The sequence below is a fragment of the Manis javanica genome, chromosome 7 (assembly GCF_040802235.1).
Source record: "Manis javanica isolate MJ-LG chromosome 7, MJ_LKY, whole genome shotgun sequence".
NCBI lineage: Eukaryota > Metazoa > Chordata > Mammalia > Pholidota > Manidae > Manis > Manis javanica.
In genome coordinates, this window is record NC_133162.1 from 66,282,151 (window position 1) to 66,295,970 (window position 13,820).

Sequence of the window (13,820 nt, forward strand, 5' to 3'; positions counted from 1 at the left end):
CCATTCTCTGACAAAGATCCAAATAAGCCAACCATCAAATAAATAAATAAAAGGGAAGATAAAGCTGCGTTAGGTGAATCAGTGGTCCCCAGTGTTACACTTGAGTGTGACTGTTAATCTTGAAGCTTGATCTAATATGTAGCATGGGATATGCATTAGGAGACTTAAGTTAAAACATCAGTACTGAAAATCTTCCCTGCTAGGCTCCCTAGTAATGTTCCAATCGAGTCTCTTACATGCTTCTGTCATAGTACATGTCACCATGTCTTATAGCTATTTATACATGTGGCAGGAATATATTCCAATGTAACTACAAGATGTATTCCACACTCCTTATGTCTTCTCTCCTTCAGAAGCCTAAGGTCGTCCCAGTCGAAACTTTCTTTGCTCCTGAAACCATTTATGTGTCTTCCATTGCCTTAAGATAAGGTCTCAGCAAAAACACAGAGGAAGTATCTCTGGGCTGTAAATTTAAAAGCTGACAGAAAGGGGTAAAACTGAAATATTTGGAAGATGGAGGGGTAGTTGCCCTAACCCTTCTCCTAATATCTCCCAGACCAAGATAATATTCCACAGACTGGAGAAAAAAGAGAGGAGAGCGGCTGCATGAAACGAAGCTAAAGGCATAAACAAGGAGTGAAGTCAACACAAAAAGGCAATCCACCTCCATGAGACTAAGCCCACTGGTTGCCAGCACCAGAGGCAAGCATGGAGGTTGAGTCTGAAGCTACTAACTGTAGGCTCTCCACCTTTGGACAGTATACGTGTGGTGTTAGGAGCTACGTGGGTTTTCCATTTCATTGTACTCCTTTGAAAAGCATCCATGGATAGCAGCCAGCACCTACCTGCTGATCATCCTACAGGGTGAATGCCCAACAGCGTTCCAAAACTGCGTAGGATGTACCTCCCAACCTGCTCACCTCGTACACAGCTCTTTATTCAGTGGCTCAAGTCGTTTATAAACCATCTCCCCATCTCTCCTTCATCCCTCGGCCCAGACACTTAGATTAGAGTTGATATTGTAGAAGGGACACCCTCTCACACATGAAAATTTGGGAATAAATGAGCATTGTGTTTTATCTTGAGTTATTTGTGGTATATGATAATTTTCCAGTGATTGATTTCTTGATTCTGTTTAACTTTCCAGAGTTACTCACCTATTATGAATATTAGCTTACCTTTTAAAATATCTGCTTTATTTCTAGTTACATACTCCCTTTGTCCCCTAATATTACTAATGTGTGGTTTCTCTATTTTTCCATGACTAATCTTGCTAGAGTTTGGTTTATTTTCTTAGCTGTTAAAAAACAGACAAACAAGCTTTTGCTGTGTTGTTCTCTTTTATTGTATCTTTATTTCCTATTTCAATGATTCCTAGTCTTATTTTATTGTATTTTTCTTTCTTTTTGGGGTTTATTTTGCTTTTTTCTCTTCTTCTTTCTCAAGGTATACACTTGGCTCATTATTTTTTAGTTTTTCTTTGGTTTTCTAATACAGTTAATTTGGCTAACCATTTGCCTCAATGAACCATTTTTCTACACCCCACAAATTTCGTTACTTTTAAAATATCATTCAGTACTAAGTCTTTTAAAATCTTAATTATGATTTCTACTTTAGCCCATGAATTATATAAAAGTTTGCTTTATTTTCTAAATATATGGGGTTTCTATATTAGTATATTTTTATTCAGGTACTATTGACATTATAGCATTATATTAGTTTCAGGTGTACAACATAATGATTTGCTATTTGTATATGTTACAAAATGTTCACCAAAAGTCTAGTTAATATTTATCATCATACATTGTTACAAAAATATTTTTAATAATTAAATATATCAATATATTTTAAATGAATTTGTTTCTTACACCTATTTATACTTTGGTCAGAGATAGTGGTCTGAATGGCACCTATTCTTAGAAATTTGTTGATCTTTTCTTGTAGCTTAACATATGATCAATTTTTAAACATGTTCCATGTGTGCTTGAGATAAATGTATTTTTTTCTAACCATGATTGTGGAGATCTATATATGCCTATTAGGTCAAAAATGGTTTTTATATTATTTAAGTCATCTGTATCTTTGAAGATTAATGTGTCTATCATTTATTATCAAGAGAGGTGTGTTACAGTCACCCATTATGATGGTGAGTTGATCATTTTATTTCTGTAATCCTTTCCATGCTGCTTTATATATTCCAAGACTATTTTATTAGATGCATACATGTTCAAGATTGCTTTATATTCTTAAAGTCTTAAAACTTATATTTTAGTGTTACAAACTGATGGTCTTCATCACTAATAATATATTTTTAAGTCTATTTCATCTGATATAAATAGAGGTATATCAACTTTTGGGGGCAGCTATACCAGCTTAGCATCTCACTCGCATTCCCCACCCTCAGAAGGAACTGTTTTGGAAATAACCTACTAACAAGTACATGTATATACATATGTGCACACACTCACACAAGGATAGACACATACCTCCCCAGTGAATTCCCTGGGCAAGTGAATTTTTAACTTCAGAAAATTAAAAGAACATTCAGGGTGATTTATACCAGGCAAATTTATGTTATGTTATCAACATGCTTCTTTGTCCCTGTCATTTGTCTTCTTTGTCCAGAAATAAAATGCTTTTCATATTGTTGAATGCTATTATCTATACGTGTTTAATTTTCACATATGTATTTTCCAGTTCTGATAAGACTTACAAATATAATTTCTATGTCCTTATATTCCCTGTGAATCCTAGTATAATAATATGAGCACATGCTCTGCTCTCTGACCATGCTTAAAGCTGCTAGTACCCTATCTTCAACTGGAACTTGCTCCAAACCCTGCCTCTTTGTATTGTTCTTTTCTTTAAGGTCTGTGCTCTCTCTACCCTCTTGTATTTTTTACCTAGAAACTCACCCTCTGGATATTTTTTTCCCATTACTACATTTTTAAAGATAATTTTTCCAATTACAAAATTATGTAAGAAATGAATTATATACATAAAATATTTTTATATACAGAAAAAAAGAATATTGGTGTCTACCAGCAATCATACCACTTAAAGACCACCATTATTAATATTTCACTACATCCCCCCTAGCAACTAATAATTTTTTTTTCACAAAATTGGCATTACCTTCTACACTAAGATTATTTTGTAAGTTTTTTTCATGGCAGTAGTACTTTAAAGGACATATGGACATGTTTCTGTGTTAGCATTTGATTACCACTCTTATTCAATCATATAGCTGTACCAGAAATTATTTAGTCTATGTACTATTCTTAGATATCTGGATGTTTCTACTTTATTGCTATTGTAAAATAATGCTGATATGAGCATCTTTGCTCATAAATTCTTGCACACGTCTCTGGTTGGTGCCTTATGATAAAGTCTTAGAAGCAGATTTCTGTCACTTTGTTTTTTTCTCATCTCACTGAGATGCTAGGTTTTAGGTCACTTCTTCTGAGAAATGATCACCAACTCAGGCTCCTGTAATAATGCATCCCAGCTAGAGTTCATGACCCCATGACCTTGTGCCTAGTTATGAAAATGATGGCTAAACAACATGACTTCATGACCATTTGAAGCACTTGGAACCCATATTTTTTATTTAGTCACAACTGCCAACATTTCCTAATGCCTTATTATTCACAGTTAAAATTTGGGCTGAGCATTATCCGGAAATAAGGGAAGGACTAGATTCAGCTTTTGACTCTTCCACTGATCTCATAGGCAGGTTGGAATCGTTTGCACACAGGACCGTGCACTTCATTTTTTCCCACATAGGGTAAGAATTGGGGCCTATAGACAATCTACTGAGACCAAGTAATGTCCAGGACAGAGGTCTCTGACCATCACTTCAGGGCAGAGAAAAGGCACTTGCAGAGAGACTAGAAATCTCTATCAGACTGAAGTAGGATAGTGTGGATCAGGCTGTCAACGGGAGACGGGGCTGTTCTCAGAGCAGCGTACTGGTTTGGCATAGAACATTTCCAGCTGGTGGAAAGAACAGGTACGGACACAGGCAGATGGAGCCAAATGGACATAAAAGCCCTGCCACAGCAAATATCAAGGCATTTCGAACTGAGGGAACTGCTTGAGAGACCCCACTGCCATCTCACCTCCACACAACAAAGAGGTCTTTGCCACTGATGGCAGCAGTGGTAGCCGATGAACTTGCCTCGTTGAAACAGACGCTGTCTTCCCCTACACCAGTGAAGTGACACAATCCAAAGAAAGTGGAGTGGAGGCTGAGGGTGTGGTGAATCTGTGAACCATGGGAATGAGGAGAGTTAATGATGCAAACCAAGGATGTGGGTGGAGCAGCTAGAGGACAGCTGAGGGCACAGCAGTGAGTCATGAGGTCTTCCTAACAGGACACCAGGATCTCACCACCTACCCTCAACCACTGGCTGGCGGAAGTTCTAAAAATGTCCAAAAAGGGACATGATCCTCAAATCATCAGTCTTTGTGACAGTCTGCATCCTCTCTCCCTAAGTGTTTCTGGAAACATGGCTACGTTTCTCTGGCCTCCTACGGAGGAATGTGCTAAAACTAAATTGCTTTTGGTCTTGGGAGGTGCTGATGTCAGAGACTCTTATTTTCTTATTTTCTCTAATAATTGGAATTTTTTCAAATCCATGCAAGCTTTTGCTGAGCTTTTCCGATTTCCTTAAATGTAGGAGATCAAATCTCTTCCACATGCCTGTCTCCCCCTCCAGCTCCACGGGCAACCTCGGGAAGATGGAGGTGCTGCCTTTCAATTGTCAATATCAGTAATTAGTGACCCTCTTCTCTTAAATTCACAGACTGTACGTGCTGTTGAGCCACAGGAGGAGAGAGAGGGTGGTGGGGAAGGACCCCATATGAAGGCTCTCTGCAGTGGATAGGACATGTATCTCAGGCTCAGATCTGAAGTGAATCCTGGTTCTGCCTGAAAGGAAGGAGCGACACACAGCAGCAATTCACCGGAGAATTCCGCTTTATTAGGGAAAGGTGCTGGGTTATATAGGAAGGGGCATGGGGTAATTGTGGTGTTACTTCTATGGGGCTGGTGGCTATTGGCTAGGTGCTGGGATTGGGAGAGGGGAGAGAGGTGATTGGGCTTCAGGTGGCACCGTGGGGAACCGAGGACCCGGAAGAAAAGCCAGAAGTTCGCCATCTTACAGGTGGGTGCCCTTCATTTGTGGACGTTGCTTTCTCTCTGACTGCTTCCTGCTGAATGGGGGCGGAGAAGGGAGTGAGGGCTTGAGGATTGGGAGGAACGGGTTGATAGGACTCCCCACCGTAAGGACGAGTAGATGTGGACTTCTTCAGGTTGGAAATCAATGAAGGTTCCCTGTAACCATAGGTCGAGGACTTGTTGATTCTAATGGTGCCAAGAGGATACGGGTGCCAGAAGCCAGGCGTCTGCGGCCATTGTTTCCAGGAACTGTTTCCAGCGGAGAGAGGGGTCCATCTTAGCATGTGGTGAGGAGGTTACGTGAGGGTGAGGGATCTTCTGTGGCCAGAAGCTGATAGTTCCTGAGTAAAAGCTGGTTGAACGTTTGATTAGAGATTTTTCTGACTTGGGATTTGATGAACTTTATTATACAGGGTAAGAAGAGACAGGTGAGAAGAATGATTATTATGGGGCCTGCAACAGGCCAGAGCCAGGTAAGGAGGGGGTTTGTTAGTATGGAAGAGAATGGGTTGGAATTGGAAGCAGAGTGGAGGCTGGAGGCAAGGTCGGTGAGTTTGGTAATGTCAGTTTCTACAATGCCGGATTCATTGATGTAATAGCAGTACTCTTCTCGAAGGAAGACGCAGGTGCCGCCCTTTTCAGCTATAAGCAGATCTAAGGCCCGCCGGTTTTGAAGGGTGACCTTAGCTAGCGAAGTGACCTGTCTTTGGAGAGAGGCCAGGGAATCGGCAGTGGATGTCAGGGCTCCCTCAAGTTTGGCATTGAGATCTCTAATTGCCCATAGAGAGTGACCCAAGGCTCCTCCCAAAAACCCTGCCCCAATGGCTGAGGTGGTCAAAGAGATATCAACCATGATGGGAAGGAAAGCAAACCTTTTTGTGCGCGAGGGCAAGGGAGGTTGGAGCTCAATAAATTCTGCCATGCTGTAAAGTGTAAGCTGTGGGATTAGGGTGACGAGAATGCAGGGTATATTGGAGTTGGGAGGCTGTGAGTTGAAAAGACTGCCATTACACCAAAAGAAGTGTCACGGTTGCATAAAAGTCTTAGAGCCAGAGGTCGGGGTGTAGATAGAGAGGCAGTGAAGTGCGCTGGAGGGGGGTGGAGCTGGGCCTACACAGTGGTGGATGGTGAGATTATCTGCGTATTCTGGTTCCCATAGGGGTATGTCTACCAGGGGGCGTAGGGGTTGTCCTTCGGCATGGAAGGAGTAGTTGGAAATATTAAGGGGCACAGCAGCCACAGTGGGCGCTGTAGTGATGCACACAAGAAACAATTGGCAGTGTTGAGGGTGTGGTTGAGAAAGATGGTGGTGTTTTGAATGAGCTGTAACCAAGAGTAGGAGGAATAAGAAGATGAAGAGGCGTCGTCAAGAGTTTGGATAATGACTTTTTTGGAATGTCCAATATCTGATGCAACTTGAGAGATCTGGGAATGAGAGGGAACATACTCTCGAGACATATGAAGGGTACCGTGGGGGGTCGAGGACCCCCCGTAGTAAACTGAGGCTGTGACCCCGGCGGCCCATTGAGAGTCCCAGGGATCTGGGATTGATAAGGAGAATGAGCCGTTGGGATATTTTATGAAACGGTTGGAGGAGTAATACTGTGGGTACCGGGAGTTACCCATGTAGTGAATGGCACAAGACCAGTAGGGACATCCCCAGTAGGTGTCTGGCTATCGCCTGCAATAGGCTTGTTTTTGGTCATAGAGGAAGCAGAGGTAGGGAGAATAAGGGTAGCTGCTAGTGAACACTTCGGTGGAGGGAGGAAAGTGGAGGTATAAAGGCTCAGAGTAGCCTTTCAGAGGGCAGTCTGATGTGGCAATGAGGGCAGTAACTTCTGTTTGATGCTGTGTGTAAGTTTCTCTGACTTTGAGTTGCCATACAAAGGAGGCTGTGGTGGCGGGAAAGACAATAGGAATGAGGAAAAAAAGCGAGAGAGCAGTAAAGGAGGAAAAAGTCATGATTCGGGTATGGATGGCAAAGGGGGTGAATGGGAGATGCGGAGTTTCAAGGGATCAGAGGGATGAGGCGTGGTAGAGTAGACAGCATCTTGGGCTGTATCTGAAGGACTCTGGATTGTGACTGATGCGTCTTGGGTGTCCAGAGAAGGTGGGTCCTGGGTATTTGGTTTCAACCTGGAAATATGAATCCAAGGGGTGACAGAGCTATCAGGCAGTAAGAGTTTGGTGGCCGAGGGGGTGCAGAGAATAACCGGGTGTGGACCTTCCCATTTTGGGGTGAGAGAGGGCCGATCCTCTGGCGGCTTATAAAACACTAGTTGGCCGGGCTGCAAGACAGGAGGATTTTGGGAGGTGGATGGATCAGGAAGGAGCCAATCCTGATATTTCTACAATTCAGTGTGGAGGAGAGAGAGTAGCGGAAGGGCCATATTGGGAGGAATCGGTCCTTTGTGTGAAGGGAGCCCTGGGGGTAGAATCGGGCAGCCGTACATGATCTCAAAGGGCGACAAGAAGGAAGGTTTCTTTGGGAGGGCCCAAATGCAGAGTAGAGCTAAGGGAAGTAAGCAAACCCAGTCAAGATGTAGTTCTAGAGATAATTTGATCAGGATGTCCTTTAGAGTCCTATTGGTTCTTTCTACTTTTCCCGAAGCCTGTGGTCGATAAGGACAATGTAAATGCCAGGGGAGCAAGAGCGACTTGGAGAGGTTCTGGATAATTTGGGCAGTGAACTCAGGGCCATTATCTGATTGAAGGGAAGTGGGCATCCTGAACCTAGGAAAGATCTGGGTGAGGAGGATAGAGGCAACCGCGGACACTCGTTTGTTAGTGGTGGGGAAAGCTTCGACCCATCCTAAAAATGTATCTACTAACACGAGTAGGTATCTGGTACTCCATACAGGGGGCATGTTAGTGAAGTCTATTTGCCAATCTGTGGTGGGGACATTACCCCTTGCTTGATGAGCCAGGAAGTGCTGGGCCTTGAGGGGGGTATTAGGGTTAGTGCATTGGCAGGTGGTGCACCTGCGGGTGATTTGGTTAAGTAGGGTGTTGTCTTCAGGAGAGAGAGAAAAAAAGGATTGCAAAAAATGGATCAAGGATTGGGGGCTGGGATGGAACAGATCATGTAAGAGGCGGAAGAGAGACTCTTTGTCCTGGGAACAGAGGGTGTCTTGTGATAAGGCTAAAACCGCAAGGGCAGACGGATTGTTGTCTGGTGTGTCTTCTGATAGGGCAACTGACCGGGCTAATCTGTCGGCTTTGTTGTTACCTCTTGCAATTGTGGAGTCATCCTTTTGATGTGATTTGCAGTGGACTATGCCTAGTCTGTGTGGGAGTTGTGAAGCCTCTAGAAGTTTAGTAATTAAGGCTGAATTAGAGATGGAATTTCCTTTTGTGGTGAGGAGGCCTCGTTCTTTCCATACTGCCGCGTGAGACAAGAGAATGTGGAATACGTATTTGGAGTCAGTGTACAGTGTGAGAGACATGTCCCAGGCCAGAGTGCAAGCTCTGGTGGCTGCAATGAGTTTGGCCTGTTGATTGGTTGTACTGGGGGGTGGGGCTCGTGCCTCAATGACATCTTTGAAGGAGACTACTGCGTATCCTGCATAGTGGGTGCCCTCATGTTTAAAGGAGGACCCATCAGTAAACCAGATGAGGTCGGAGTGTGAGAGGGCTCCTTCAGAGATCGTGGAGTGGCATGGAAGGAAGTTGTGAAGGGCTTCCAGGCAATCATGCGAGGGAGTATGAGGAGAGTAGGGTAGAGGAAGAAGAGTGGCCGGATTCAGGGGCTGGCAGGGGAGGAAAGAAATGTCTGGATTTTGGAGGAAAGAGGACAGTAAGGTCAGGAGTCTGGAGGGAGGGAGAGTCTATAAACTTTTGTAGGTTAAGAGATCTTTTAGGTGATGTGGGGACAGAATGGTAAGGGGTGCCCCAAATGTTAGTTTATGAGCTTCTTTCTGCAAGAGCTGCCCAGTGGCTAATGCCCGTAGGCAGGGGCCCATCCCCGAACTGTGGGGTCTAATTGCTTGGAGAGATAAGCTACTGGGGCAAAGGATGGGCCATAATATTGGCCTAAGACTCTTAGAGCTTGACTGGACCTCGCATGAATGTATAATGAGAAGGGCTTCGACAAATCAGGAAGATGGAGAACTGAGGCTTCCACAAGGGCTTGACAGAGCTTAATGAAGGAGTGTTGGGGTGAGGATCATAATGGTTCTTCAGGGGGACCTTTGCTGAGGTCATATAGGGGTCTTGTCAACAGGGAGAAGTTAGGGATCCACGCTCTAAAATACCCAGCCAGGCCTAGAAAGGAAAGGATTTCTGTCTTGGTTTTGGGAATGGGCAGGTCAGAGAGGAGTCATTTTCTGTCTACGGTAATGGACTTTCTTTGTTGAGACAGAAGGAATCAGAGGTAAGTGACAGAAGGGGAAGAGATTTGAGCTTTGATGGGGGATACCCGGTAACCTCTGGAAGCTAGAAGGTTAAGTAGGGAGGCAGTGTCAAGTTGAGACTGTTCCCACGAGGGACTGCAGAGTAGAAGATCATCCATGTATTGTAATAAGGTGGACTCAGAGTGATCATGATGAAACTGTTTGAGGTCCTGAGCTAGGACCTGTCCAAAAATATGGGGACTATCTCCGAAGCCTTGTGGCAAAACTGTCCACGTGAGTTGTTCAGAATGTCTTGTGTATGGGTCCGTCCAAGTGAAGGCGAAAAAATCTTGGGAGGAGGAGTCCAGAGGGATAGAAAAAAACGCATCCTTGAGATCTAGGACTGAGAAGTGGGATGCCGAGGCAGGGATCTGCGATAAAATAGTGTATGAATTTGGAACTAAGGGATGGATAGGAACAACGGCCATGTTGATGAGGCGAAGGTCTTGGACAAGGTGGAAAGATCCGTTGGTTTTTTTAACACCTAATATGGAGGTATTAAATGGGGAGTGAGGGGGTCTGAGATAATTTTTGTTTAAGAGATCTTGAATGATGGGTTGGAGGCCTATGAGGGCTGAAGTCGTTAGGGGGTATTGGGCCTAACAGATATACTGAGAGGGGTCACATAATTTGATAGAGGCAGGGGGACATAGGGCTACAGAGGGTCTTGTAATTTCCCAAACTTTGGGATTTACAGGGTGTATGAGGGCGGAACTGGAGCTTTCATTGGGTAGAGGGGGGTCATCGGCTATGAGGGCCATCAGAAAGGGAGTACTGGGGGCTGTGGGAATGGATATAGTTTTGGAAACGTGGAGGAGAGAAAGGATGTCCCATCCTAGTAAAGTGATGGGACACTGGGGCATAACCAGGAAGGAGTAGGAGAAAGGTATTGGATTGTCTTGGATTGTGCATAAAAGGGGGGAGGTTTTTAATGGGAAAATCTGTTTACCTCCTACCCCGACTATAGGAGTAATGGCAGGCATGGTAGAGCCCCGGTATTCTCGCAAGACTGAGAAGGTGGCTCCTGTATCTAGGAGGAAGGAGATGGGGTGACCGTCTACTATTAAAGTAACCCTGGGCTCCTGTTTGGTTATGGAAATGGTCGGGCGAGAAGCCCCCAGGCCCTGTCAATCTTCTTCTGCCAGCCCCACTACGGCGGGCTTAGGATGGGGGTTGTTCGTCCAGCCTCCCCTTCGGGTGGTTGGGCAATCAGAGCCCCAGTGGCCCTTTTTGTGGCATCTGGGGCATGGGGTGGTAGGAGATCTGGGGGAGGGGCATGCCCTTGACCAATGTCCTTCTTTTCTGCACTAGAAACAAGCTCCTGGGGGTGGGGTGGGGCTTGTTTGTAAAGGGGCGCCCAAGTTGTGGTTTTATCAGCTGGGCCATCATTTGGAAATTGGCCTGATCAGCCTTTTGTTTACTGCGTTCTTTCTCCTCCTCCTGGTTATGGAAGACTTTAAAGGCCACTGTTAGGATTTCAGTCTGTGGGGTAGCAGGGCCCTGTTCTAACTTTTTGAGTTTAGCTTTAATGTCAGGGTAGCTTTGAGCTAGGAAGTATGTCATAAGGACATGTCTTCCATCAGGCGTTTCTGGGTCCAGGCTGGTATACTGTAATAGGGCTTGAGTGAGTCTGTCTAAGAACTTGGAGGGAGTTTCCTCCCTCCTTTGAATTATGTCTTGGAGCTTTTGAAAACTGACTACTTTACGAGCTGCCTTTTTCAGATCTGCTATTAGGCAGGAGGTGAAAATATCTCGAGAGCAGAGACCCACGGCGGTGTTATAATCCCAGTGTGGGTTTGTTCGGGAACAGCGGTGGGGCCAGGGGGATAGGTGGGGTCAGTCCTGTGGGTTTCGGTAGCATGCATTTGGGCGAAGTTTCAAACTCGTCTACGCTCTTCAGAGAGGAGGGTATTGGCCAGGAGCATGAAAATGTCATGATGTGTGAGGCTGTAAGACTGGAGAGTCCATTGAAACTCCCTGATGTATGTCGTGGGATCAGTGGAAAAGGAACCTAGGCGTTTCTCAAGTTGGGCTAAATCTCCCAAGGAGAAAGGGGCATGAATGCGCACGATGCCTTTGGATCCTGCTACTTCCCAGAGGGGGGCAATAATTTTGGGAGGCCCTAGGGACCGAGTCTGAGGGGGACTTAAGGGTTCTGGCTGAGTCTGTGGGGGGTAAACATGTGATGGGGGCAAAGACGCGATAATTTTGGGAGGCCCTTGGGACCGAGTCTGAGGGGGCAAAGACGGAGGAGGCTCCTGGGACTTAGTTAGAGGGGGAGTGAAAGGCTCAGGCTTGATCTGCAGGAGGGGGAGAAGGTGTGGGGGACAGAGGCGGAGGGGGTGAGGTGGGGGAGGAGATGGTGGTGGAGGAAAGAGAAGAGAGGGAAGGGAGAGGATGGGAGGCTTCTGCAGGGGAGGAGGTGGAGGCGGTGGTAGAGGGCGGAGGGGTTGTAGGAGGGGGAGGGGCCAAAGGGGGAAGCCTGTATGGCAGAGGCTCATCAGTTGGGTCAAAGGTAATCGAAGAGGGACTGGGAGTGTGTGGAGGGGAGGGAGACAGCTTGCAGGCTAGGAGAACTTGGGGCAGGGAACAGGTGGTGCAGAGGCTGGGATTTTGAGCTAGGAGGTGAAAAGCTTCGATATAGGGAATATCCTTCCATTTTTTCAGGTGCTAGCAGTAGTTAAAAAGATCGCGAGTGATGCTAGGATCAAGAGTTCCCCCTGCGGGCCACTGGTTGTTATTGTCTAGGGGGTATGTCGGCCAATCTTGGGAGCAGTATTTACGGAGAAGTTTTGGTTTTATATCAGGCGTCAGGGAGAGGGTAGCCAGATGCTTAAGCAGGCATTCAAGAGGTGAACTTTCAGGGAGGGATGAGGAGGCTCCCATGGCTAAAGGACAGAGAAGGAGACAAACAGGGGAAGACGAATGGAGATCCTCGGACTGGGAGCAGACTGCAAGGAGACAAAGGGCGTCCCCGATGATCCTTGGTGGTCTGCGGAAACTCGTATACGAGTCAGAATTTCTTAGGAACTGTGGGTAGTCACCCAGACTTCTCTAAGAAGGCAGAGTGCTGGAGTCACGAGGTACCTAGTACTAGGAATTTTCGGCGGACGGCACAGGAGGAGGGGGGGGGAAGGGAGCGTTCTCATCTGCAAAGGAGTCACCTCATTTATGGCTGTTGGAGGAGGGGCCTGAGGGTCCACCGCAGCCGTGAAGTCCTGAGGCGGAGAGAGTTCCCTCCTCGTCCCCGAGCATCAGGCCCTTGCCGGACAATCACGGTCAATGGCACTGCGATAGCTCGGGGAAGAGTGGCCCACTCCGGGGGAAAACTTACCTAAAGGCCAGAGAGGAGTGGTGTGTGTGAGGAGCGAGCGCCGGAAAAAGAGGACGAGGGCAAGCTGCTGCTGGTGTCGGGGGGGAAGACAGGGCCCAGTTGGGGTGTCCCGTCTCCCAGGTTTTGGCACCAATGAAAGGAAGGAGCGACACACAGCAGCAATTCACCGGAGAATTAAGCTTTATTAGGGAAAGGTGCTGGGTTATATAGGAAGGGGCATGGGGTGATTGTGGTGTTACTTCTACGGGGCTGGTGGCTGTTGGCTAGGTGCTGGGAGTGGGAGGGGAGAGAGAGGTGATTGGGCTTCAGGTGGCACCGTTGGGAACCAAGGACCCAGAAGAGAAGCCAGAAGTTCACCATCTTACGGGTGGGGGCCCTTCACTGCCACTGAAATCTTCATCACCTTAGGAAATATAACTTCTTGAGCTCCAGTTTCTTCATCTATAAAATAGAGACAATAATACACTTTACAGAGTAGTTGGCAGGATTAATCATGATAACATGTATAAAATGTCTAATGAATAATAGTAGGTGATCAGGTAATAAGTCCACTTGTCCCCTCTCCTATCCTCTTTTTTTGAGCTTATATAAGTGCTGTGAGTCTGTGACAGTGCAGTATATTATGTCACTTTATATGTTGCCATTAAATTCCTAAGACTACCATAAACTCATAATTTTATCCCTGTGAGTTGATTTTTATATTCTTTTAACTGTGTCTTTTTTCTGTGTTGACTTCTACTCCTTGAATCATTCTGTAACCCATCTCTTGTTAGATGTACGCCATCTCCTGTTGGTAGATGTGTGCCATCTCCTGTGTTTACCATGGGAAGACAAACTCTTTGGAATACTAGCCTCTGTAGCCCTGATGCAAGCCATTATGTCACAGTGAAATTTATACGCTGCACACCTGAGA

At 45.8% G+C, this 13,820-nt stretch overlaps 1 long non-coding RNA gene across 1 annotated transcript in view; it reads right to left on the minus strand.

The window, feature by feature from the left end:
- Window positions 1-13,080: 13,080 nt before the first annotated feature.
- The window catches only part of LOC140850579 (uncharacterized), a 91,175-nt gene continuing 90,435 nt past the window's right edge, over window positions 13,081-13,820 (minus strand). The window contains exon 3 of the long non-coding RNA XR_012133519.1: window positions 13,081-13,348. This is a non-coding gene — a long non-coding RNA (uncharacterized lncRNA). The remainder of the gene's footprint in view (window positions 13,349-13,820) is intronic.